We start from the raw sequence: 27,804 nt of genomic DNA, 5'->3' as shown, positions 1-27,804 counted from the left end.
ATCCAGAAAACTCCATTTTTTTAACCTCAAAAGGTGAGCTGCAATTATATTGAATATACATATTAAACCTGCTATGAAAAAAAAGCTGTTAATTCACCTGCAGAAAAAAAGAGGACTCTAAAATTTCTTCAACTACTATTTTATAACCTTCCTATCTGACATATTTGCATATTTGAATATTTCAAAATATCTATCATAATTATATCAAATAAAATACCAACATAAAAAATCTATTTTTGTCCTGACAGTTGGCTCAGTAGATAGAGCATTGGCCTGGCATCCAGATGTCTTGGTTTTGATCCCCAGTCAGAGTACGCATGAGAGGTGACCATCTGCTTCTCTTCTCCTCCCTCTCCTCCTTCTTTCTTTCTTCCCCTCTCATAGCCAGTGGTTTGATTGGTCTTAGCATTGGCCTCAGGTGCCGAGGATAGCTCGGTTGATTCAAGCATTAGCCCCAAAGAGGGGTTACTGGTGGATCCCAGTCAGGGTACATGCAGGAGTCTGTCACTATTTCCCTTCCTCTCACTTATAAAAAAAGAAGTCTGTATTTTTAATGCAAAATGTTTCATAATTATGAAAGAGATTTTATTTATTGATTTTTTTCATGATGGGGTGGGTGCATCATGAGAAGTATCAACTCATAATAGGTACACTTTAGTTGTTTCTTGGTTGCTGTATGTGCCTTAACCAGGCAAGCACAGGGTTTTGAACCAGTGACCTCAGCATTACAGGTTGAATGCTTTATCCACTGTGCCACCACAGGTCAAATGTTTCATAATTACAAAGCATCTGTGATACTTGGGCAAAATCTTTCTCACGATAGCCCTGAGATATAGGAGATTTTGATAGAGATAAGTAGATAAAAGCAGCATAAACAAATGATTCTTACCAAGTTGTCCATGTCAGTAGCACAACTGGATTTCACCCAATCAAATCTATGCTCTCTGGTCATTGTTTCACCTATTTCCTCTCACAAATTAAAAATCATGTTTAATCTGAAAGTGAAGAGATCATAGATATACATTAGAAAACTGATTCGAACCACTAAGAAGGGTATGACATTAGAAGAAAGGAGTTGAGTCTTATTGGGGATTGACCATCTGTGTATCAATGGATATTTTGCTTAAAACAGATGATTGCAGGTAGTTTTTTAAAGAATTCCTGGGATCTATGAAAAAAGATTTGTCAAAACCCAGACTTTCTAAGGGAGTCAAATGGTCTTACCCCTCTTTATTAACCACTGTATATTATTGCATTTTAACAAATTTATACATTTTTTTGCCTGCTCCTTGTCTCGCTTCTTGTGAGTATTTTCCAAGAAAGAGTTATATATTTTTTAATCCCCAGAGTTTAGCCTAGTGCTAGGCATGTAATTGTACTTAATAAATATGCAGACCTAAAGATATAGTTCTTGTTCATAGTCAGTATGATGTGATAGAAAGTGGTTTTATCATTTGGCTGTGTCCCTGAGCAGCAGATTCAACTAACATGTGTACCAAAACACCAATTTTAGTTTATTCTACTAAAAATGAGTGGGTCACTAGGCCACTTGTAATAACATTTTAAGTTCTAAAATAATATGATTTTATGTTAAGTGTGAAGGAGGTAGAGTGATGACAAACAAAAAAGAAACAAAACATAAAATATAACAGTATTAAAGCCTTACCATGTGCCTGAAACCATGCTAAGAAAGGTGTTTATAGTCATTTTCTCATTTATCCTTGATCACTCCATGTAGAAAATATTTCTATCTCCATGTCATGCCTGGAGAAACTGAGTTTCAGATTGGTGAGTAACTTGAACAGTTAATCTGACACTGGAGTTTGTGTGTTTCAGTCACAACTCCATTTGGACTCTACATAATCACAATCTTAAAAAGATGGCTGTGTAAAACAGCCACCTGACAATGGAGATTTAGCCCAAAGCATGTAAGTGTTAATGATGGATTAATAGGATAATTTATTTCTTATGAGGAAATCTAATTTGTGTAACTATATAATATCCTTCCCTTCCCTTTTTCCTGTACTTTGGAAGGATATAAACATTTAATTCTCTAGTACTTTTCACTAGACTCCTTGCATGCTAAGAGATGGGAGACTCTGGGTGGGCTTATTCAGCAGTTTTAAGTAGGTCTGCAGTTAGGATGGATGAGTTCAATAGAATTCTTTCTATTAATACACAATTTTCACTTAAAATTACCAAAAGCATTTGACAAAACACAGCTTTCCTAGAATTTATTTGTGATTAAACTTTATGTAGTCTTCAAATCATCACAGCATTTATGGGTTCTTCCATTTCAACAATCCACTGGTATTGGCAGAGCTACCTAACTCAAGTGCTGTAAAGGATATCAAGAAGATCATGATTTCTGCTTTCAATAAACTTTTGTCCTACAATGATTTGCACATGTGGATGCAATCACACTATGCATGTTGATTGAACAGGGAGATCATTATTTAAAATGTTAGTACTGGAACACAAATATAGATCTCTCTATAGCTGAAGTGTGAACTCTTAGCAACTACTCTAAAACAGCATCCCAGTCGACAAGTTCCTTGTTATCAAAGACTGGATTATGTACTTTGTAATAATGTTATATTGCCATATATAGAACTGAGTGTTAGTGATGGTGGTATGGCATAGAGTCAAATGAAACAAAAGTATTAAAGAGAATAGTCCCTAATGCGATGCACTGAGAATAGCATAGCATCATTTCTGTGGTATTCTTGTAAAGAAGCATGACCTAAAATCAGTCATGAGGAAACATCAGGGAGATCCAGGTTGAAGGTCACTCTGAAGACCAAGGATGTTAATAGAATTTTCTTCAATGATCAAAATGTCCTATCGCTGCACTGCCATTTTTGAAGCCGTGAGCCACCTGTGGCAACGGAACACTAGAAATGTAGCTAGTGTAACTGGGAAGTGAAATTATTCATTTTTTCAATTTTAATTTGTTCAAATTTAAATAATCACATGTGGCTGGTGGCCACTACAATAAACAGCTTAGCTATAGGCCTTCCATTATCTATTGAGAACATAAAAGATGAAAGAACAAAGAACTGTACACAGACTGGAGGAGACTAAACCAAATGCAATGAATTCTTGTATATCATCCTAGAACAGAAGCCAAAAAAAGTCATCATTGAAGAGTTTGCAAAAATAAATACTCTCTGTTTTAGGCAGAAATGTGGTATCATTATTGGTTTCCTATTTTCAAGGCTGGTCATGTAGAATGGCACTTTTTTGGTAACTTGAAGTATTTAGGGGTGATGTAAATAATGTTTTCAGCTTGCTTTCAAATGGTTAAAAAAACTAATAATAATGGAAATATATTACATATGTGTATACATAGAAATATATGTATCAATAGATAATATAAATGTATATGTATACACACATACACATACAGAAAGCAAGAAGAACAGAGAAAGCAAAAAAGGAGGAAGGAAGAAATAAGAGATAGAACAAATATAGTGAAATGTTAACAGTGATAATTCTGGGAAAAGGGGATATAGCTGCTCTTTTAACTGTATTTCAAGTTTAAAATGTTGATATAATTTCAAGGGGAATTAATATTAATAAAAATCATGTAGATGTTTGCTTTATGTGTCCTTAATAAACAACATCCATTTATACAGCAAGCATTTATTAAGTATCTAGCTTGTGCAATGCACTTTAAAGGGTAGCAAAGTGGATAAGAGCATTCTCTGCCCTTAGGTAATGTATCATCTATGAAACATTCATAATCACTACATGAAACAATATGAAAAACATTAAAAGAAAAGTGCAATAAGTACAAAATTAATTTATTTTACATAAAGAATAATCCATATTATATAGAGACAGCTTATTTGAAACATTTCATATTTGTCTAAAAGGTAAAAAAAATTTAAGAGTAAAGATAGTGTAAGAGGATAATCCTGTAAGTAAAAATAATATCTTTAAAGAAACTTTAGTGGTAATGCATACATCTTTTCTATGGCAACTTCACAGGTAGTCATGCATTCTAGGCAGCTTTTTCTGTCATTAGACAGATTAAGCTCTTAGAAAATTCTTCTTTATTATAAACTAAAGTCTGCAGATCCTTCTCCTACTCTGAACATGTTGGTTCTACTTCTTCCCTTTGAGGTTATAAAGAACAAGTCTAACCTCTTCTGTGTGACAGTTGTATGCATATTTTAAAATGACAGAATCTTCTTTTCTCCAAACTAATATCACAAATTCTCACTTAAAAATAAAATTTCTTCATGATCTTAGTGATAGTACTCTGAACATGTAAAGATTTTTCTCTTTCTTTATATTATTTTACCTTTTTTTTTTTTGGAAATTAAATTAATGGGTTGACATTGGTAAATAAGAATATATATGTTTCATGTAAACATCTCTATTGTATTTAAACTGTTGATTGTGGTGTGTGGCCATCACCCAAAGTCAAATCATTTTCTTTCACCATATGTTTGTCTCTCTTTACTCCTTTCCTTCCCTGCTTCGCTTTTATCTATGTACATGAGTTCATTTTTATATCCCACCTATGTGTGAAATCATATGATTCTTAGTTTTTTCTGATTTACTTGTTTTATTTAGCAAAATGTCCGCAAGGTCCATCCATGTTGTTGTGAATGGCAATATATCATCATTTCTTATGGCTGAGTAGTATTCCATTGTGTATTCCATATATGTACCACATCTTCTTTATCCAATCCTCTATTGAGGGGCACTTTGATTGTTTCCGTGTCTTGGCCACTGTGAATAATGCTATGATGAACATGGGGAATGCTTTGTATACCAACGTTTTCAAGTTTTTCAGGTAGATACCAAGTAGAGAGATTTTTTGGTCATATGACAACTCTGTTGTTATTATTCTGAAGAACCCTCATACTGTCTTCCACAATAGCTATACCAGTTTACATTCCCATCACCAGTGAATGAGGGTTCCTTTTTTTTCACAACCTCTCCAACACTTTTTGTTAGCTGTCATGCTGATAAAAGCAACCTAACAGGTGTGAGGTGGTATCTCATTATAGTTTTGATTTGCATTTCTCTAATAGCTAGCACAGATGAACATTTTTTCATGTATCTATTTGTTGTTTGTATGTCTTCATGGGAGAAGTGTCTGTTCAGGTCCTTTCCCCATTTTTTAATTGGATTGTTTGCTTGTTTGTTGTTGAGCTTTATGGATTCTTTACATATTTTAGATATTAACCCTTTGTCAAAGCTGTTGTTTGTGAATGTCAACTCCCATTAGGTTTGCTGTCTTTTTGTTTTGTTATTAGTTTCTTTTGCTGTGAAGAAGCTTTTTAATTTAATATAGTCTTATTTATCTATCTTTCTTAAAGTGTGATGAGCCTAAATAAACCCAACATTTTTTAGGTCATTGGATTTATATCTAAACTGGTGGGACCACTGGCTTCTGCTTTTAAGACATCTGTTCTGTCTATTAATGGACCCTAGACATAGCTGCTTTGGAATAATGCACAGCATGCATAGAACTTACATTGAGCTTATAGTTAATTAAAAGCTCTCCTCCTTAAGCTATTTCCTATATTATTGTTGGGTAATTGGTGTTTCTAGACCCAAGTGTGGAACTTCCATTTCATCACTATTATGTGAATTTTCTTAGAGTCCAGTAATCACTCTAGCTAATAGAGATCCTTTTGGGTCCTGACTTGACATGCAAAATATTTTATATTCCCCCAACTTTATATCATTTAAATTGTAATGAGATTAATTGTTATGAGGTCACTATTAAAATTGAATTATAATAATTGCTGTAAAATAAATTATAAAATAATTTATATGAGATATATCATGAAATATTAAAATACAGAATTATAAAAATAACTGGAAAGATTTGAGTATGAAGAGAAATAGAGAAAGAGAGAAGAGAGATAGACCATGTTGAAATGAAAATCATAAACTAAGCAATGGGTAAGACATAGGAGAACAGGAATTTTACCCATGTATCAAAACTGATTGCTCCAGAGAGAGGTACAGACTTAATTACACATGAATCCTAAGGCACTTAACAACAAGAGTTATTTTTCATGATTCCACTTTATAAGTTATTGGAACATGTCATCCAAAGTTGGTGTGCTTGAGCTATTTGTAGATAAGTTCTTAAATCTGTCTGCTGCCTAAACTTTTCAATAATTCTTCCATCACTTGGACAGAATCCATAGTATGGCAGACAAAAATCTTTACATTTGGCCTAGGCTTAACATCTTGCTACCCTTCCCTGCATCGAGAAATCAAAAGTAAACATACTAGACTCCAAGACTACGGAGTGACTTACAGTTCCCAGAACAGATAACGCTCTGCTTGCCTCCACACCTCTGTATATGTTGTTCCCTCTTCCTGGGTACCCTTCCTTCCTTCACTTGATATAACCTTGGCTCAGGGCTTAGTTCAGGCACCATTTACTTTTAAAATATTGATGTTTCCTGCCTGCAATATCCATTTGTTTGCCATGTCCATCTATTTTGCATATATGTTTGACAGAGAATTTCTTACATTATAATTCCCTTTTGTCTCTCTTTCTAAGCTCCTGAAGTGAGACTAACAGTGTCTGGCATATAGTAGATGCTCAACCAATATGTGCAGAAGGAAGGAAAGGAAGGGAGACAGAGAGGGAGTCTATATCCTGTCAATTTGAAATCAGGTTATTGTATTAGTGAGAACTCTTGGTTGCCTGTATGAGACACCAAATGTGAAGGGGAAATATAGAAGTGTCTCTCAGATAACTCAGGAAAGGAAAAGTCAGATCCCTGGAAGGTCTGAAACCAGAAACTGAAAAGTCATCTGCTTTGTCTTTCTAGCTGCAGAATAACTTCTTGCATTCCCTTAACAGCTACTATTTATATCTGAGACTTCTAGCTGCATGTTTCTGTCTAGCTCACAATCTCTCTATTCAATTCCAAATGTCTGGGTAGGGAAGAAATGTGATTGATACAGGTTGTATCAGGTATAACTCATTGTCTAATCAGTCAAACTTAGAAAGGAGGTGTAGCACATGCAAATATGACTGCTGGTGGGAGTGGTCTACTCACCTGTGTTAAGGCAGGTAAGGGCATTCTCAATAAAGGAGGAGTGTTTCTAGGACTGAGTGAATAGCCAAACATTGTCCACTATAGTCTGTCAAATTTGCTAAAAATGCAGTGAATTGCTGCAAGTCACAGTTTTGGTTTACAACCTTGGCTGTTACAAAAAGGAATTATTTGGAGATTTTATGGTGAAATAGCAACAAAAGTTTTTTATTCTTTTTAATCATGGTTGCTCTATGGCAAGCCTACACTGAACATCTACTTTCTTATTCAGATTATTATGAATGATGGGTAGAGAATGGAGTATAAATGGGTGTGTAAGAGGAGCATCATGGAGGAAAACTTCATAATTAATCTCTTGAAAATCTGCATTTTATGTCCATTGATGATTTGCTCTGCATTTTCCCTAATGTTTTACATTACAAAAGACCCAACTAATTTTTTAGAGCATATTCAAAGAATAGTGAGCAATGGATTTTACTGGAGTATAGAGTATGCAGAGCAAGTAGCAGAATATAAAAGTTTCAAAGTTAGGCTAGAGAGCTAAGTTAAGAGTCTAGTTTACTTGAAAGAAATTTGGAAGTGTTCACAATTGTTGATTGGGGAAATGGCATTGTTACCAGTGTAGCGACAAAAACCTCGATTCTTGTCTTATTTGAGAGAAAGTATTTAATCAAGAAACAAAGTTTAGCAAACAAAGCAAGGGTTTACTGGTTATGCAGGAATACACTCAGAGAGGCCTAAGTGGGCAACTCACTTGTGAGAATGAGTGCCTCAATTAGTTACAGAGTTTAGGTATTTATGGGCTTTACTTCTTGGACTTTCCTATTCTCATTTTTTTATTTCCTCCCCTTTTTTTTCTTCCCAGCTTCTTCCTCTTGTTTTTTTTTTTTGTTGTTGTTGTTGTTTTTGGTTTTTTTGTTGTTTTTTTTTGCATTTTTCTGAAGCTGGAAACAGGGAGAGACAGTCAGACAGACTCCCGCATATGCCCAACCGGGATCCACCCGGCATGCCCACCATGGGGCGACGCTCTGCCCACCAGGGAGTGATGCTCTGCCCATCCTGGGCATCGCCATGTTGCGACCAGAGCCACTCTAGCACCTGAGGCAGAGGCCACAGAGCCATCCCCAGCGCCCGGGCCATCTTTGCTCCAATGGAGCCTTGGCTGCGGGAGGGGAAGAGAGAGACAGACAGGAAAGTGCGGCGGAGGGGTGGAGAAGCAAATGGGCGCTTCTCCTGTGTGCCCTGGCTGGGAATCGAACCTGGGTCCTCCGCACGCTAGGCCAACACTCTACCGCTGAGCCAACCGGCCAGGTCTTCCTCTTGTTTATCTGTCTTTGTTGTATTGCTGTGTGACTGATACCATATTAGGGAACTCGAGACCACCAGTCCAGGTATGGTGAGGTCTGTTCTAGCTTAAAGATTTACCTAGATCCTACATACCTGGAATGCATGGGGGCAATTCATTCCTCCCCTTCCTTTGCCTGTCTGACTTATGTCTAACTACCTACCTAACCTAACAGCAGTGTTCCAGGTGGAGCAAGGAGATCTCATTTTTTATCTTCTTGAGAGAAAGAATTCAGTGAAGAGTCAAAATGCAGCAAGTAAAGAAAGAATTTATTGGCATACAGGAAGAAAATTAGAGGAGAGGGGACCTTGAAGACAGGTTCAGGGGGTTAACCCTGAATGAGCTGCCACTGCCCACTGCTCCCCTAGTTGCAAGTTCATGGGGTTCCTTAGAGCTTAGGAGAAAGAGAGGGACAAGGAATGCATGCGGGGTTGGGGGTGGGAGAAAAGGAAAAGGTATCAGCATACTCCCTGAAGGGAAAGCACACTGCGACCTCTGAGAGAAGGGATTTATGGGTGGGGATTTTAGGGGCAGTCCCAGGGGAGGAGCTGAATAGAATATTCATCAGGTTTCCAGGTGTGTTTTTTGGGGTTGTGTTCTCCACTGAGTTGTCGGTGCCAGAGGGGGTCATCAGTCAATGCAACTGTTCCTAAAATCAGCCTTCACTTTTCTTTTCTTTTTCTTTTTTTTTTTCCTGCTTTTCTGGGCCTGGAGCTGAAAACACACTACACACTGAGGCTTAGATGTTATCTCTAGGGGTTAATGCTTACGTGTTATTTTCTGACTTTCTTGTTTATTCTTCCTCTAAGGGGGTCTGCCAGGGCAGGGTCTCAATTTCATGACTATTGATATGAAATCAGGGGATCTAAACTGTATGCCCAGCTGAAGGAGGAAAGGTCACCCTGAGTGAGGGGTGAGCACCTTGTTTTCCCAGTTTTTCCCATTGCTAGGCAACTGGGGTTCTTTGCCATAGGGGCCTTCTGTGCCAGGCTTATAGTTTTTGCTCTTCTTATCTATCTAACTGCCTACCACAGCAGGATTAGAAGTACACAATAAGATAGCTGTGACAGTGATGCAAAGAATAAAGTTAATTGGAAAGCTATGAGTTGCATTTGGGCAGAAAATGATAAAATCATGCAACTACACAGTAGCAGAAGAAATAGAAGTAAAGGGATGTTTGTGGTTTATAACCTATTTGAGTCAAGCTACATTTTAAAATTTATGAAAATTGTGGCACCTTCTCTGTTGTATTAGGATGGTTCGCAGACTTCTGAAAGCCTAGTCATAACCCTACATAAAAAGCTCTAGATTAGGGAGACACTGAAAGTAAAGTAAAAGAACAGACAGAAATTTGAAATAGATTAGATGTGGGAGTGAAGGAGCTTTCATCAAAGATGATGTGGCAGTTTCAAGCCTGGATGACTAGAAAAGGTATGTTGCCATTAACAGAAATTGAGAAGAAAATGGAAGTCAAGTAGACAATCCAAGCTTATCATGCGCGGAGATGAGGAGAACACAATGTTCCTGGTTTTAAACATTTTGTTTCTGAGATTCTTCGGGAGAGCCATTGGGACTTAAGGTATACAACTACATTTTTGGAGAACAGACTATTTTCCAAGTGTTTGATTTAACTCATTGTATGATCACTGTATTTTACAACTCACAGTATTTTAATTCAATGAATGATCACTCAAACCCCAGAAGAAAGCATTTTGTTCATTTCATGCATGAAGCCTCTGATGCCTTGAGGCTAAGTAAACTGTTTAAGGTTATACAGTTCATTAGACAGCAGAGTGAGATTTTGACTCTAAGTATGCTGAACTACAAACCTGCATGCCTCTACTGTCCCATGATGCCTGCCTTGCAGGTGACTGCCAAGACCAGGCTGCAGCTTCTAATTGCCATTCTAGTCAGTGCCAAACAGTTCAGAATTGAATTGTTGTATAAGTGTGTGTGTGTTCACTTGGTTTCCACGTGGAGACTGTAAATTCTTTTTTTTGTTTGTTTTTGGTTTTTTTGTAGTTTTTCTTTTTGTGTTTTTCTAAAGTTGGAAACGGGGAGGCAGTCAGACAGACTCCCGCATGCGCCCGACCGGGATCCACCCGGCATACCCACCAGGGGGCAATGCTTCGCCCATCTGGGGTGTTGCTCTGTTGCAACCAGAGCCATTCTAGCGCCATAGAGCCATCCTCAGCGCCCCGGGCCAACCTTGCTTCAATGGAGCCTTGGCTGCAGGAGGGGAAGAGAGAGACAGAGAGGAAGGAGAGGGGGAGGGGTGGAGAGGCAGATGGGCGCTTCTCCTGTGTGCCTTGGCCAGGAATCAAACCCGGGACTCCTGCACACCAGGCCAATGCTCTACCATTGAGCCAACCGGCCAGGGCTGGAGACTGTAAATTCTTTAAGGGTAGAGATGACATCACAAATTTCTCTTGCCTCCTTCCACAGCACTTCATGAAGTTTTGGACACAGAAGAAGCCGCACTGGATACTTAGATTGACCAATGATTCTGATTGCTGGTGATTATTAAGTTAGCAACTTTGTGTTAAGGTTGAAATCTCCCTGAATCATTTATTTGGAGGTCTTCCTCTCTTTGGGTACAATGGAAGGTATAACAAGAGGGAAAGATAGAACATGTAGAAATAGTAGCAGAACAACTAGTTTTGTTCTTCAACCTTACCAACTCCCAGTCTCTGAACATTTGTCCTTTTCTCTATCCCACAGGGTCATTATCAGAGTTATGAGGAGCAGGACCAGCCATGCTTGCTGAGGCTGGCAGCATCCTTATGCTATATCATCGGTGCTCCCACCACAACTTTTCACCACTAATTCCTACAGGATTCATTAAGTATCCCAGTCATGACCTTGCTGCATTGTGACATTTGACCAAGTCAAGTCTGCTGACCTAATAATATCTCCGTCCAGAAGTGACTGGTGACTACTCCCTGAGGTAAGGAATTAGAGAAGTAATTTGCAGAGTTCATCAGACACACACAAGAATTATTGAGGCCTGAGCATGCTCTTCCAGAAATAAAAGCAATTTAAAATAGTCAGTTGGACCAGTTTTTCTCCATAATTTCCTAAAGAGTATAGTGCTATAATTAATAAAGCTACCATTTAATTGTCTTGCCCTGGCCGGTTGGCTCAGCGGTAGAGCGTCGGCCTAGCGTGCGGAGGACCTGGGTTCGATTCCCGGCCAGGGCACACAGGAGAAGCGCCCATTTGCTTCTCCACCCCTCCGCCGCGCTTTCCTGTCTGTCTCTCTCTTCCCCTCCCGCAGCCAAGGCTCCATTGGAGCAGAGATGGCCCGGGCGCTGGGCATGGCTCTGTGGCCTCTGCCTCAGGCGCTAGAGTGGCTCTGGTCGCAATATGGTGACGCCCAGGATGGGCAGAGCATCGCCCCCTGGGGGGCAGAGCACCGCCCCTGGTGGGCGTGCCGGGTGGATCCCGGTCGGGCGCATGCGGGAGTCTGTCTGTCTCTCCCTGTTTCCAGCTTCAGAAAAATGGAAAAAAAAATAATAATAATAATAATTGTCTTATCTACCATTTTGGGAGCTTTCTAGGTGTTTTAAGTATGTTGATTTATTCAACATCAAACTTAGTTTCTTAAGAAAAAATATTCCCTAGTATATTCTTAAGTCTGTGCAATGATGCTTAGAGGGAAAAAAGGAGATAGGATAGAGACAACCTATGTGGCTTAGAGATAGAGCTGCTCAAAAGCCCCTGAATAATCCATACATCCCTAAAATTGTTTATTTTATGAATCCTGGGACCCTATTAACAACATCATACATAACTAGAATTATATCTGTCTTGTTCACTATTTTATCCCCAATGAATGAAATATAGGGGGTGCTCAAAACTGTGGGTTGAATAGAAAAATAAATAATACATAGATCACTGAATGAATGTTTCCATACAAGGTCTTCATATACAGAAAACATGGTTGGTATCCCAAGCTACTGACCTGCATAGTAAAAAAAAGCAACTTTTGCCCAAGTATGCTGCTCAACTTTCACATTGCCTGCATCCCATTATGAGACAGTGTCTGTTTTTAAACAGTAGATGCCTCTGTACTAGCAAAGGCACATTAAGCTCTTGGCAATCATGTAGAAATGGGAGAGAATCTGGTTATTAAATCCCTATCTGCCCAGACTGCCAACTGAAGCATGACCAGTTAGAGAGTTGAAGAGTAAGATAGGCATATGATTCTATGATTACAAGAATAGTCAGGGACAGATGTTCTGCCTTCTATTGTTATGCACTAAAGTAGGGCCCCAAACTGTAGCTGGTCTTGGGGGAATCTAAAGTTCTAGAGGCCATTAGACCTGTACTGCTCCACTGATGAGGGACCCTAGGGCAAGAAGAGTTGAGCTGAAAAAGCTTCTGCCAAGAGCAGTGGTCACAACACTCTACTAGGAATTCAACCTCTACTAGGAACTCACTGAGGAAAGAATAGCTGAGGACATTTTATACCAGAGACATCTATCTCTCTTAACCTAGCAAACTAGAGAAAATTAGAGTTGATTAATTCATTGCAAGTCTCCTCTCCAGTAAAAGACTGATAATTACCTGCTGAATAAGTTGATGAGGCTAAAGAAAGGAAAATTATATTTATAATAGTTTCTTTGCAGCTCTACTCATATTTCAGTATCTTTAGTGAGTAGAAAGAAGTAGGCAGAGGCTACAAATACCTAAAGCAGAAATTGTTAACGGTTCGCCAAATTTTCATTTTCTTCTTATCCTTGGCTCACTAAATTTCTTAGCTTCTTTTGCTTCAGTTCTCACAAACAGAACATGAATGGGAGGAAGATGTGCTGGTTCAGGGCCAAGGCATTATAAGAAGCAGATGTGCTTCCTCCATACTCTGTCTCCCATCTGTATTCAGCCAGTGGAGGATGGCAAAGCCCCAGAAGTTGGCAGAGCCATGTTGTTAAAGAAGCCTTGGTTCCTGAATTGCCACATAGAGAAAGTGAGGTGCTGAAAAGTAATCCTGATCATAAATACAATTCAACTTGGACTGCTAAGGAAACAAGAAATAAGCTTTTGCTGTGTGGAGCCATTATGTTTGTTTGTTACAACATCCTAGCTTATCTTAACTAATATATGCCCCACATATATCTCCCCATGACAAAAATGATTGAGCAAAATTCAGGAAGAAGACAGGCCTTGATGAGAAAGGCCTAGCCTCTGTGATTACATTTAACAAGCTCATACATAATATGGAAGGGAGTCATCATTGTCAGGAGACCTTTTCTAAAGTAATACCCCATTCCCAAGAGCGACATAGAGACCTTTTTGCTGGTGTTATTAGGGTACTGGAAGTGCAATGAAGGGAACACTCAGGGTACGGTAAGAACATATAACATGGATTGTGATGACGTGTACCAAAGCATAAATGCTCCAAGAAGACATGAAAACTGTAAGTCTGAAAACATGAGATTTAGTCCTAAGAGTTTAAATGGAAAGCAAAAGCCTGGGGAGCTTTAGCACAGTCAAGCCTAATCTTCCTTCTGACCTCGCTGCTTCTAGTTTCTTGATCATAGGGTAGAGAAGAAGCTATTCCATTTGAAAATTCATCACTAACTGCATATCAACTTCCAGTTCATTCATATATATAAGGTAGGAGTGTCAAATTTCTTCAGATAATAAAAAATGATCACATTTTACTTGTAAAACCTGGAAGGTAATCAGCCTTAGAGTTTTGGATGGTGTAATGGTCTGGGCTTCTAGGAATTAGTAAAGCTATCATAACAAAATTATTTTACTATCCTCTGAGGGGTTGTTTTCAACTTGGAATTCCAAAAATCATAATAACTCTTCAAAAGTATCAATGGAGAGGGAGGCTAATTTGCTATTTTCAGAATTTTAGAAAGCCCTAATAGAATATATATATTTATTGGAGATCATGTTGCATTGAGTATTTAAGAATCTTATGTTCTTTGATTTGACTGGAAATATACTGTCTAGCATAACAGCAATGCTTGATATCTTGTATTGATCAGAAACTCTAATAACCCATTTAGATGCTTTAAATTAAAATGTTCTAGAAAAACATTAATCACTGTTAGACTAAGCCTTTTACAACATGGGGCCGATTATTAAAAGAGGAATAACAAAAAGGCCTTTTGTTAAGAAAGTTTAACCTGAGTCAAAGTCAGGAAAGAACTGAGACATTCAGCCTTCTCTTTAGATCCAAATAAATAACTGTCATCAGCATAGACTACCTTGAACACCTATATTTACTTGTCTCTGAAATGGAAGTAATAGCTCCCTGAATAGCTGTCTTTTTTTATGGGTATTCTAAGAAAATGGTTAAGAAAGCCTATATACACAGTGTAGATATCAGGAGACAAGAAGAAAGAGAGAGAGAGAGGAATATATAAGATATATACTTATATATCTGTCCTCATGTAACAATAGAGACAGGACTGTCATATGTGTACTCTTCTTTCATCGTGGAAATAAACTAAGATCACCCAAATGAAAATAATTAGGAAATTATCAGAACTGTATGATCATATGTGATCCAGACATTGCTGTAGAGATTGAGGCTTGGCTTCCTGCTGGTTGCTGCAGAGGCTGTAGATCAGAACTGTATGATCGTTATGTGATCCAGCCATTGTCCATTTGAATATTGTCTTTCACCTTTCTCCCCGGCACACAGTCAATCTGGGACACAGTTTTAGGCTACAGATTTTACTTTTTTCTCCACTTTCTACCACCTCCTGTTTCTATCAACTTTTTGTTTTATTTTGTTTTGTTTTTTTCCCACATCATACAATTCCCCCAGCCTGGCTAGTTCTATACTTTCGCCTGACTATGGAAATATTATCCTCACATCAATGTCAGCTTAAGCCCCATTGCAAGTCATTGTTTTCTTCAATAATGCTTATTTCAGCTAATTTTACTTTTCTTTATACTCATGCTATATTTACAATGTGTGCCACTTCATCAAACACTCAATTATAAAATGTTTTAAATTGATTTCTATTAATTTGTTGTGCATGTTAATCTTACTTCCCCAACCAGATTATAAATTTGAAGGTTGGCATCATTACTTATACTTTCTCTTATATTTTACAATACTTGGCAGTGCTGAGTTTTTTCAGTAAATGCTCAAATAGATGGTTGTGAATTGAATATTTTCCACTCACTCTATTCAACTGAAGGAATAAAGGGAAACAGACTCATAATTTTATTCATCACCATGCCAAGTGCTGATTTCAATCTCAGTAATCTCAATTTTCTTGGACCTGGAAGATTTTGTGCACTAAAGTTCTGGGACCCAGAAGAAGGGCTTCTCTCCTATCAAGTGAAAAGGAGAGAAAAGACTCTAGTGATTTTTTTTCAACTTCTAAGCCCTGTATAGCAGTGTACCTTCTGAAAAATTCGTGAGACATATATTGGGTTCTTCAAAAAGAGGATGCCTGATTCTAGAGATCAGAAGAAAATAAATCAAATGGCTCCCTGAACATATGACAGAGGAAATGGGAATTCATGTGTAAAGTTGGATGAGTATGGACATTTTTTCCTACGTATTTCTAAGAGAACTTCAAATATATTAAGAATAGCAGCTGGAGAAGAATAAAAACCAAAACAGGGATATATATGCTACATATTTGGTGCGTGAACAATCCAGCTCTATGTCTGTTATTAAGAGATTATTCACTGATGCAACTCTTACTACCTGGTGGTGAACCAGTGGTCTGCTAACGTGGCTCATACCAGCTTAGGAGAGCCAAGTATCCAAATATGAGAAATTTCTCTGGTCAGTTAAATCATTGATAGCTTGAATTCAGCCATGCAATGTACTGTGGAAATCAGCAAACACTATAAATCAGGGCTCCCCCAATACCTGCCCCGAGCACACTAGTGACCAAAGAATAAGGTCGTCCATCTTTCTTTCTAGAGAGCACCATGAAGGAAGAGGGTGTTGACCTGGCAAATCCTGCATTTTCTAACTTCCATAAGGAGTTCCCAAGAGTTAGAAATATATAATGTTAGAGTTGGATAAAATCTTAGAGGAACTGAAGTCCAGAAATAAGAACTGACTTGCCCAAAATCATGTAGCTGGCCTCACCAGGCAGAAAGTCTGAAGAAACATCCAGTTTTCTTGTCCTTACTTACTACTTTCTGGAAATAAAATGTAGTGTCTGACTACTCAGAATTGTATATTTTCCTCCCTCCTTCCTCTCACATCAGGGAAAGCTCCTGCTGGTAAAGACAGATCATTCTCTTGTGTCAGAGCCCAGCTCATAAAATGTTATTAAGTGAATTACTGATGACCTAATTCCCAACTGTAGGACACATTCCATTAGAGGCAGGCTGGCTGCCAAGTAGTGTCAGTGATGATTGGATGGCAGGAGTGATTGAAACCATCCTGCCTGGTAGAGCTGGGCCTCAGATTGTTCAGTTTGTGGTGGGGAGGAAATGCTCTTATTCCCCAACATCAATCCTAGGTATTTTTCTGGGAACTGAATTTATCAACTTCAAAGGGAATTTTCTTGAAATAACAAGGATCACTATTACAGAAGCAAAAATCATCAACAAATTTAACCACTATCATCCCTGCCACCAACTTACAAGTATTTTTCTTTTTCTTTCTTTTCCCCCCTTTTTTTGGCCATCTACATCATGGCAAAATCTACAAAATCTTTCTTGCCTGTCTTTATTGTCAGGCTGTCCACTCTCACCTTTATGTTTCATTTTCTTAATAGACAATAAATTCTTACTTGTGATATGGTGAAAAGTAGGAACAATGTGGTCCATTTATTTTAATTTTATTTTTTTAGTGAGAGACTGACAGAGAGAAAGGGAGAGAGATGAGAAGCATCAACTTGCAGTTGTGACACTTAGTTGTTCATTAATTGCTTCTCATAGGTGCCTTTACTGGGAGGCTCCAGTTGAGCCAGTGACCCCTTACTCAAGTCAGTGACCTTGGGTTCAAGCCAGTAACATTGGGCTTCAAACAAGGAACCTTTGGCTCAAGCCAGTGACCAGAAGATTATATTGATGATCCCATGATGCTCAAGCTGTTGAGCCAGTGCTCAAGCTGGCAACCTTGGGGTTTTGAATCTGGGACCTCAGCATCCTAGGTTGATGCTCTATCCACTGTGCCACCACTGGTCAGGCTGGTCCATTTATTTTTAACTTACCCCACTACTCCACAATTAAGAGCTGGGTAAGTATTTGTGGGGGGAAATATCTAAAATTAGACAAGTCCCATGTGGGTCATTTTATGGCTGATATGTATTGAATTGGTACAAAGGATAAATAAATAAAGTACTTTGTAAGTTGTAAAGCAAAAATACAAATGTAAAAAAAGTTGTTAGAAGTTCAAGGAAAAATGAAAAGTATTGAAATTTCAAAGAAACTTTGGATTCAGCTAGCCTTTACAATGTGAGAAATGATACAGCAAAACTAACACTGTACTGGGAGGAAGCCCGAGTACTATTGTTGTTGGCTTTATCTGTAACACGGGGGAACAAAATTTTTGTTGCACCCACAAAAACACCTAATTCGAGTGCTGATCTCAAATCTGACATTTTTCTCTGTAAGCTACAGTTTTTTTGCAATTCAAGATTTTAGGTTTTCATCTTATTGTAAAATTTTCAACATTTAGTTTAACATAATGAAGTAGAATGACTTCTTGGGCATCAGCTTTGTGAAAGTTCAATAATTTATATAATGCAGCAAATATACTAATACATTTAAAATATGATTGCATCAGAATTTGTCTACAATTTTTAAATAGAACATATTAAAACATATTTTAATCATAAAATTTGTGTAAAACTTATTTAAATTCTATTCAGGCAAAAATTTGCATTTGTAGCTCTTGCATTTGTGTACTTGTTGAGAAAAATTTTGTGTGATGCTCCAGAAGTAGTCTGTTCATCACTAACAGCTCCAAGATTTTCGGGAAACTTATCAAGGTGACTGTTCAGGAAGTGAATCTTAACGCTCATGTTACATCCAAATCACAAAAGCCAACAGCATCCTTTGAACCAGAAGTTCATAGTTTTCTGCTTTTTTGTTGCCAAGGAAGTTCTTTGTAACTGCCACAAAAGACTGCCATGCTGCTTTCTCCTCCTTATTTATCTTCCTGGAAAATTCTTTATCATGTATGAAGATTCAAATTTGAGGTGCATTGAATATACCTGCTTTTATCTTCTCAAAAGACAAGGCAGGAAAAGCAGAAATAATATGTTGAAAGCATTCACTTTCTTTATTCAAATCCTGAACAAATTGCTTCATTAAGCCAAATTTGATGTGAAGTGGGGGGGAAAATGATCCTATCTTGATTAACTACAGGTTCATTCACAATATTTTGCATCCCTACTTCCAGAGCTTCACATTTTGGCCACTCCTTCTGTGTCCAGTGTTTCTCCCAAGTTCAACTGTCCCACAAACACAGAAAGCAAGGATACTTTGTGAAACCTCTCTGTTGTCCTAGCAGGAAATTTACCATTTTAAGATCCACACAAATGATCCAGTTATGTTCCTCATACTTCAGAAAGCGAGGACAATTTTTATGTCATTCTTACTAAGTCATTCAATTCAGGTTGGCTAAACTGCTGAGGGGTTAATGACTGCTTGGCATCAGAAGAAGACCCTTCAGATTCTACAACCATTTCCTCATGCATCTTATCAAAATACATTTGATCACCACATTCACTTTCTTCATCCTTAGAAGAAATAAAATCATTGAAAACTGGAACTAGGAGTGTCTCAGAGTATGGGATAGGTCATATTGCTGAAGGAATATTAGGATAAGCTATCCTATGCCATTTTTTCTTGCTGATGCCTTTTGTATGGATCAGACAGAAATAAAAGTCACTGCTGTGGTCCTTAGGTTCATGCCAAACCATGGGAACACCAAAAGGCATTCCTTTGCGTTTCCCTTTTGTCCAATCACAAAGCATTTCCTCACAATTATGATGCACAATATGAGGAACCCAATTCTTGTCTTGATCGCCAAGGGGAACTTGAAAATAGGCAAGATATGCACGTGTCACAAATGATGAAATATTGCAACTTTGACGTTGAAGTATGTAACAGCTACCTATATAACAGAAGGTATCAGGACTATTCTTACATTTACGCCTACTTGAAGAAGCCATGATTCAATCTTAAAACAAAATAAGAGGGTGTTTTTATCAGATAATAATTTTTTACATTTAAAAACAACTACAATTAAAAGTGATGTTTGTAAAACATTAACTGCCTTGTGGTTATGTTCAATCAAAGAGTCATTGCCCTTTAACTCCAATTTAAAAACCAATGCATGCTATTAACTATAACAAAAAGAAATTAAAATTGCATAAAAACTAGAGCATGCACCAAAAAACGGACTTCAGGTGTGGAATTAGCGATGCAGAAATATATAGAAACAGTTCTAAAACTTCATGCAACAGAAAATGCAAAAAAAATTGTTCCCCAGTGTAATCAATTCTGATTTTAGACAGGTCACTCATCTCCTCCTGCATCTTGATTTCTCATCTGTGAAGTAAAAGAGTAGACTGGATACTCACCAGATATTTGATATCTCTGAAATTTTTATCTTTAAATCAAGATGAGTGTCACCTGTAGATTCTAATTTATTCACTAAGTGCTAAAGACACCCTAGTCTATTTAGATTTTCCCCTTAGTCTTTTGTTCCTTCACTTTGTTTTTCCTCTAGATATTTTTATTATTTGTGACTCATTATGATTTTATTTTGTCTGTATTGCTTTCAGTTATTAGTGCTATCAAGTGGGTGCTCTTTAAATTATCAAACTCCTTTCTAGGCAGTGTCATGCCGTATAACGACCAGTATAAAAATATACTCTATAAGTGCATTTGACTGTTTTTGGATGAATAAGATGCCCATGTGTACATGGATGTGTATTGAAAGCTAAGAAGCCAAAGAGTTTTATTCAATTATTCAGAAGCTTGGCAAGAATAGCATTAAAGGAAGTAAAATGAGAGTCTAAAGATTCTGTGCTAAATCATGTGACTGAGAATGAAAAAATAATAAAAATAAGTAGACTCTTGGCATTCTCTGCTTTTATTTTTTTTTCTTATAATTGCTAATATTCTGCTACATTGCCAAAACTCTGAGGAGATATTTTTATTATAGGTAAGTTCCTTAACCAACTGAGAGTAGGATCGAGAAGACAAACCCTTAGTAAATATCTCAGTGACACAAACACTGTGACTAGTTTGAGTACATATGGCTTTCTTTTTCTCTCCTTTGTAAGAAATAATTGCGGTCCTTTATTCCCATTACCTCTTTTTATCTTCCATCTAAAAGTTTAAAGCCAAGAATTAGCCTTTGGCTTCCATGTTTTCTTTAATTAATTTCTGTATTTTTTCTAATTTGTAATGAAAATTAGAAGACTTATTACTGAACAACATGTACTAAAACTTCATTCTTAAATACCATGACTCAGAAAAGGAGCTTCAGTGGGCACAAATAACCTCCTTTATTTCAGTCTTACTTCCACTAAACAAATTTCTCATTGTCTTCAGGCTCACATAGTTCTTACTCAGCCTGAATCCATGTACATTTTTAAAGCCTTCTTTCCCATAAGTCTATCCTCTGGATCTATTTTAAAATAAAACCATGAACTTGGGGCAGTGAACACACAATACAGTATACAGATGATGTGCTGTAGAATTATGCACTTGAAACCTGTATAATTTTGTTAACCAGTGTCACCCCAATAAATTCAATAAAAAGGAAAAATAAAAATAAGAAAATTTAAAAAAATAAATAAAATACAACCATGAAAACTTGAACCTCTAATAAAAAATATTATGGTGGTTTAGGGAGTAGTAAAAATGGAATAGAGGCCACACTAGGACCAGCACAGTCCCTTATTATTCACAGCAATAGAAATAGTCAGAAAGAAAAAAATTCAGAAAATTAAGTTATTACATATGTCACTTGACAGACCATTTTACAGAATTGGCATCTTTGATTAGGCAATTTGTAAAATTTATTTTTCTATTCTATTCCTACAGAATTTTCCCTGTACATCTTCCTTTTGTATCTATTATAAAAGGCCAGATCTCAGAGGTATCTAATATAAACTGTTCTTTTCTATCCTGGACTTCCCCCATGGGATTTATTAACTGCTGCCTGGCATTATTGAGTATATCTGAATCCTAATCAGAATGCACGCCCCTTGAAGGTAAAGACCATCTCATTCATTTTGCACACATTTGGCTCATAGTAGACCTCAAAAAGTGTTTATTAAATTGAGCTCATTTCTCTTTGTAAGATCAGCAGGCACTCTGATGGCTTATAATGGCTTTTTTTTCCTAACATTTCCCTTTTTGGTGCAAACTGCACATGAACCACAGTTATCTAGGGCAGTTCAAGCGACTATAGCAGAAAGCTGAGATTCCACCAGCACACCGGGAGTTGCAGCCCAAGATCAGCAAAGCCACCTACTTAATATTTTAAAGGAGCGGCCTGGTCCTTTCTTAGAGGTTTCTGCCATCAATTCCCTCTGAGAATTCATCACTCAGCTACAATTAACATTCAGCAGATCAGATCCTTATTCAAGCTGACATCATCTGAACCCTTGTGTGATTCAAACTTAGCATACATTCTGCCCAGCCACCACCTCAGCCTCTTCCCCCAACCCTTTGCTAGGGATTCAGCCACTAAATATCAAGTAATCCAGAGCCCAAAGCTTTGACTTAGTGTTATGGTAGGGGGGAGGGGAGAGTGTAAAACATAGAAGTGTGGCCCCTCCTTCACCAGCAGGGAACCTTTAAGACCTGAGATTCTGGGCAAAGTAAAAACTCTCCCTTGCCTCTTGGAAATGAAACTGTGTATCCCTATGAGCAGTGAGCCCTCTGCAAGGACAGGAGGTTCCAAGTTGCCTGGATAATTCTAAATCTGAAATAAGACACGAGTCTTTAAATATTTCTCATGCATGAAATAAAAACCCCTCTGTCTCCTGCTGCCTGCTGTCTTTCTGATTTCTCCTGTGAGCCAGAGGTGACTGAATAATGGCATTTTCTATTCCCCTGTTTGAGTCCTTGAACACCCACAGGTCCTCCTCTCACTTTCCTTCATTTAAGTACAAAGCTCAGGTTCCCCTTTTGCTTGGGAGCTGCCTAGAACTTCAATAGGGTCTCCATGGAAACCAGAAGGCAGGGAGTGGTCTCCTGCAGCTCCAGTATGGGGTTGGGGTAGAGGTTTGGCAGAGTCTGAGGAGCTGCAGGAACATCCTCTCTATATTAATGTGAAACTGGCAAGGAATAAAGTGCTTTCAGGCAGAGAGGGTTTAAGATGAGGTAGAAACAGAAGAGACTTCTGTTCTCTCAATTTTGATTTTAGCATGGAAACCCTCAGAGGAGAAACAGTTCGAGAAATCTCAGGGTCTTCCCACTGGTCAGCTTCTCCTATACCCAGCAGCACTCAGCCTAAAGTGGAGATGATTAGGGAAGTCAGGTTCTGTGTTTAGTTAATGGCAGCAACTGCCACACTAGTCAAGCAGAAACTTTCCTAAAAGCCCTTAAAATGGGTGAGAGAGCCGACACCATTGTACTCCTTAAGTGCATCTGGACATTATACATATGGTACTGTTCGCTTAGGTAGGTAGCTAGATATTAATAAGGAAAGATAGCAAAGGGAATCAAACATTGAGTATAACAAACCAAGGCAGATGGAATCAAATATTAAACTAATAAAATTGAGAAGCCTGTTTCTATAGGAAGTTACTGCATTTCATTTACTAAGAAGTTATAGCATTTATAGTTCTGGACACCTGGGGATAATAGCCTTGCCCCTCTAAGGGGATTAGCAGTCTCCCTGAGGTATAGCTGGTCCATCCCCAGACTATGGGAGGAAGTGTTTCTCTGCTTCTACTTTAAGGCCAAGTGGAAGTCAAGATGGTGTTCATAGAGGACTATCAGTCTAGCCTAGGAGAAGAATCTGATTGATTAGGGGGAGAAACCATGAAAAGCATGTAAAAGATTAAGAAACTGATTGGTTGTTTTAATAAAAAAGCTAGCCCTCCCCAACCCAAAATATAAACATAGGCATAATAATAATTTAAAAAGTACTGTTCTCCTTTTTCTCTCTCTTTCTCTCTCTCACTAAGAAACATATGCTTGCCCATTATTTGGTGGTCCTCCAAGCAGCCATGCTGCATGGATCTACAACCACGTGGTCCCCCATACAGGTCCCGAGTGCAGCCTGTGTACAGCAATGCAGCACCTGGACTGGACGAAACTTTCATGTGGACTGAACCATGGCACAGAATATTTGGATACCGATCTTTGTACTGGGCTTAATAAAGGTGAAACTGAACTTTTTTCATGGCAGGATGAATAAAGATTCGCCATGACACTGTGAAACTGTCATCAGCCTTCCATTTCAATCCCAAATAAATCTTTGCACAAAAGCCTCACTCCCCCTAAATGTGAGTCCTGTAAAATGCTTCTTCTGTGACTCTGTAAGACCACTATTTCCATCAGCAACATTTCCTCACTTTATCACTAGAAAGGTGACATTATGACCCCTATTTTACAGACACAGAAACAGGCTCAAGATGTTATTCTTCCAAGTTGATACTTAGTAAATGCAAAAATTTGAACCCAGATCTGTGATTACTAAAGTCCAGTTTTTCCAGTTACTGTCTAACATCCTGGCTTTATATTTTGTTTCATAAAAAAAATTACTATAAGAATTCAATGTCACTAATCATCAGAGAAATGCAAATTAAAACCACAATGAGATACCACCTCACACCTGTCAGAATGGTGCTCATTAACAAAACAACACACAATAAGTGCTGGAGAGGGTGTGGAAAAAAGGGAACCCTACTGTACTGCTGGTGACTTGTGCAGCCACTGTGGAGAACTATATGGTGTTTCCTCAAAAAATTAAAAATGGAACTGCCTTTTGACCCAGCTATCCCACTTTCAGGAATATATACTAAGAATACCAAGTCACTGATTCAAAATAAGTTATGCACCCCCATGTTTATTGCAGCATTGTTTACAATAGCCAAGATCTGGAAACAGCCCAAGTGTTGGTTAGTGGATGAGTGGATTAAAAAGCTGTGGTACATATACACAATGGAATACTACACAGCCATGAAAAAGAAAGAAATCTTACCTTCTGCAACAGCATGGATGGGGACCTGGAGATTATTAAACTAAGTGAAATAAGCCAGGCAGAGCAAGAAAAATATCATATGATCTCACTTATATGTGGAATCTAATGAACAAAGTGAACTGAGGAACAGAATAGAGGCAGAGGTGGGGTCACAGGGAGCACAGGAACAACAGTCAGAGGGAAAGGGAATGAGGGGATGGGATCAGAAAAGGTAAAGGAATTAGTGAAATTATATATCATAACACATAGATACAGATAACAGGACAGCAAATCCTAGAGGGGAAAAAGGAGGAAGTTAAAGGGAAGGGGACAAAGGGGATATAAGAAGGGACACAGGGATGGAGGGTGAGAGAGTTATATTCAGTGGGACACTTGAATCCATGTAAACACAATGAATTAAAATTAATTAAAAAAGAAAAAAATAAAGAAATTACCGTAAGAGAATCTCTCCCACATCATTGCAAAGAAGTAACTATCACTTCACAGGAAAACTAGGTTGAGTTCCTGAAACTGTGGAAGTGGCTGAGTTGGGGATGGCTGCTATGGCATTACCTCTCCATGACAGTGTCAAGAGCAGTGATGTGTACTGTGGGAGAAGCTCTTGAATCATGCACATGAGCACATGAGAGGGTAATGGATAGTCATTGCTTCATATCTTTGCAAAGTCTTCTAGAAATCTGGACCTCCAGATCTTGCTGGATCTCTGTTTGCCCTTATTTTGTTTTAGATAACTCATCACAATTCTCCTATGGTTCTTTTCTTTAGCATATTAAAGATCATCTTGTTTCCTACCTAGCTGTTATAACAAATTCTCCCAAATTGGTTGGCTTAAAACAACACAAATATATTATCTTATAGTTCCAGACCTCAGAAGTCTAAACAGGACTAAATCCAAGGTATGGGGTAGTGCTCCTTCTTTCTAAAGGTTCTGAGGGAGAATCTATTCCTTGCTTTTTCTAGGTCTAAGAGGCTGCCCGCATTCCTATGCTAATAGCAAAACCAGCAGAAGCATCACTCCCACCTCAGTTGTCAAACCTACTTCCTGTCTGGCTTTGACCCTTTGGCATTATTCTTTTAACCCTTGTGATTACATTGGTCCCACAATCAAGCATAATCTCTCTATCTCAAGGTCCTTAATTAATACATCCACAAAGTCCCTTTTGTTGTCTAGGTAATTCACAGATATGGGGGATTAGAATTTGAATAAATATATATATATATCTTTTTTTTGGCAGGGGACACAAACTGCATGTCTTTATTATCTTAAAAATGATGAATAATTTTCAACCTTTGTCCCTCTTAAATTGTCACCCAATCTGTCTTTCCTATAACAGCCAAGGTTTTGTTTTTTACAAAAAGTAGTCCTTACCTATCTATTTTCCCATCTACCATTTACTTCACTCTTTATTATGATTGGCTTCTGTTCCTTTTGATACAAAAACTGTCCTGTCCAAGTTCAAAATTACCTTCAATTGCTGATTTCATTTGATATCTATCAGTCTATTCTTAACTGTACTTGTCAGCAGCCTTTGATTTTGATGGACATTTACTTCTTCATGAAACTGTCTTCTCTTAGATTCCAAGACAAGACTCCTTCTTTCTCACATTGTTGACTTTCTCTACTCAGTCTTTTATTGTGGACTTATAATCATCTGCATATCTTCAAACATTAGTATATTCTGGAGTCTTGCTACTCAGAATGTGTTCGCATACCTGTAGAATCAGCATCACCTAGAAGCTAGTTAGAAATGATAAACATCAGGACCTCCCCAGAGTTACTGAATCAAAACTGAATCCCCCGGTGACTTGTACACACACTAAAGTTTGAGAAACACCAACCTAGGATATTGTAATTAATTCTTTAATATACTCCCTGGAAGATTTGACCTACTACTCTATCTCTAACCATAAGGCCAAAATTTGTATCATCAGCCTCTATCAGTTTCTGTATAGAGAGCATTCCATCAGACATTGTTCTCTAGAAGTTCCACAGCTACCTCAAATTTACTCCATTCAAGACTGATTCATCATCTCCAATCTGCCATGTTTTCTATTTTGGTGAACAATAATTTCACCCAAGTACCAAAACCAGATCATAAAAACTCCTTCCTTTCTTTTTTTCTACATTCAGTCATCTTGTCATGACAATTCCCAGAAATATCTTCTCACATCTCTAAGCTCAAGGACTGATATATGTCATAATCATATCATCTATTACCTTGTAACTGGTCTCCCTGTCTGCAAATGTGCCAGAGCACCTTGACAACCACCACTCCCAGTGTTTGAAAGGTTTTTGAAACACATACACGCACATACACAGAGGACTTGATCAAAGCAGTCTCTGGTGTTTTTTTGTTTGTTTGTTTTGTTTTGTTTTTTGTATTTTTCTGAAGCTGGAAACGGGGAGAGACAGTCGTCTGACTGTCTCATGCGCCCGCATGCGCCCGACCATGACAGACTCCCGCATGCGCCCGACCGGAATCCACCCAGCACGCCCACCAGGGGCAATGCTCTGCCCACCAGGGGGCGATGCTCTGCCCCTCCGGAGCGTCGCTCTGCCGCGACCAGAGCCACTCTAGCGCCTGGGGCAGAGGCCAAGGAGCCATCCCCAGCGCCCGGGCCATCTTTGCTCCAGTGGAGCCTTGGCTGCGGGAAGGGAAGAGAGAGACAGAGAGGAAGGAGGGGGGGAGGGTGGAGAAGCAAATGGGCGCTTCTCCTATGTGCCCTGGCCGGGAATCGAACCCGGGTCCCCCGTGCGCCAGGCCGACGCTCTACCGCTGAGCCAACCGGCCAGGACCCAGTCTCTGGTTTTAAAACCTATTATATGCAAAATAATGTCCCAGCTCTTTAGCATGGTGACAAAAGCCCTCTTGATTTCACCTCTGACTCTCTTGTCTCTTTCTCCCCAGTATTATGACTCTATGCATAATTTGTACCACACAGCTGCTTTCACACTCTCCCCAACGTTTTGCAGCTGATAAACTTTTATTAAGTCTTTCAAAACTGAGCTGAGACACCATGTCTTTTCTACTGACTCTAATCTCTCCTTACCCTCAGCATAGAGTGGTTATTTGCTCCTTTATACAGACCTATACTCAGTGGTAGGATTCAAATAATTTAACAACCAGCTCTCTGCCCTAATAACCATTTTAAGTATTAAAAAAATGATATACTGGCCTGACCAGGCAGTGGTGCCGTGGATAAAGCGTCAGACTGGGATGCAGAGGACCCAGGTTCGAGACCCCGAACTCGCCAGTTTGAGCGCGGGCTCATCTGGCTTGAGCAAAAAGCTT

The sequence above is a fragment of the Saccopteryx bilineata genome, chromosome 8 (assembly GCF_036850765.1).
Source record: "Saccopteryx bilineata isolate mSacBil1 chromosome 8, mSacBil1_pri_phased_curated, whole genome shotgun sequence".
Classification (NCBI taxonomy): domain Eukaryota; kingdom Metazoa; phylum Chordata; class Mammalia; order Chiroptera; family Emballonuridae; genus Saccopteryx; species Saccopteryx bilineata.
Note: the sequence above shows the minus strand (reverse complement) of the source record.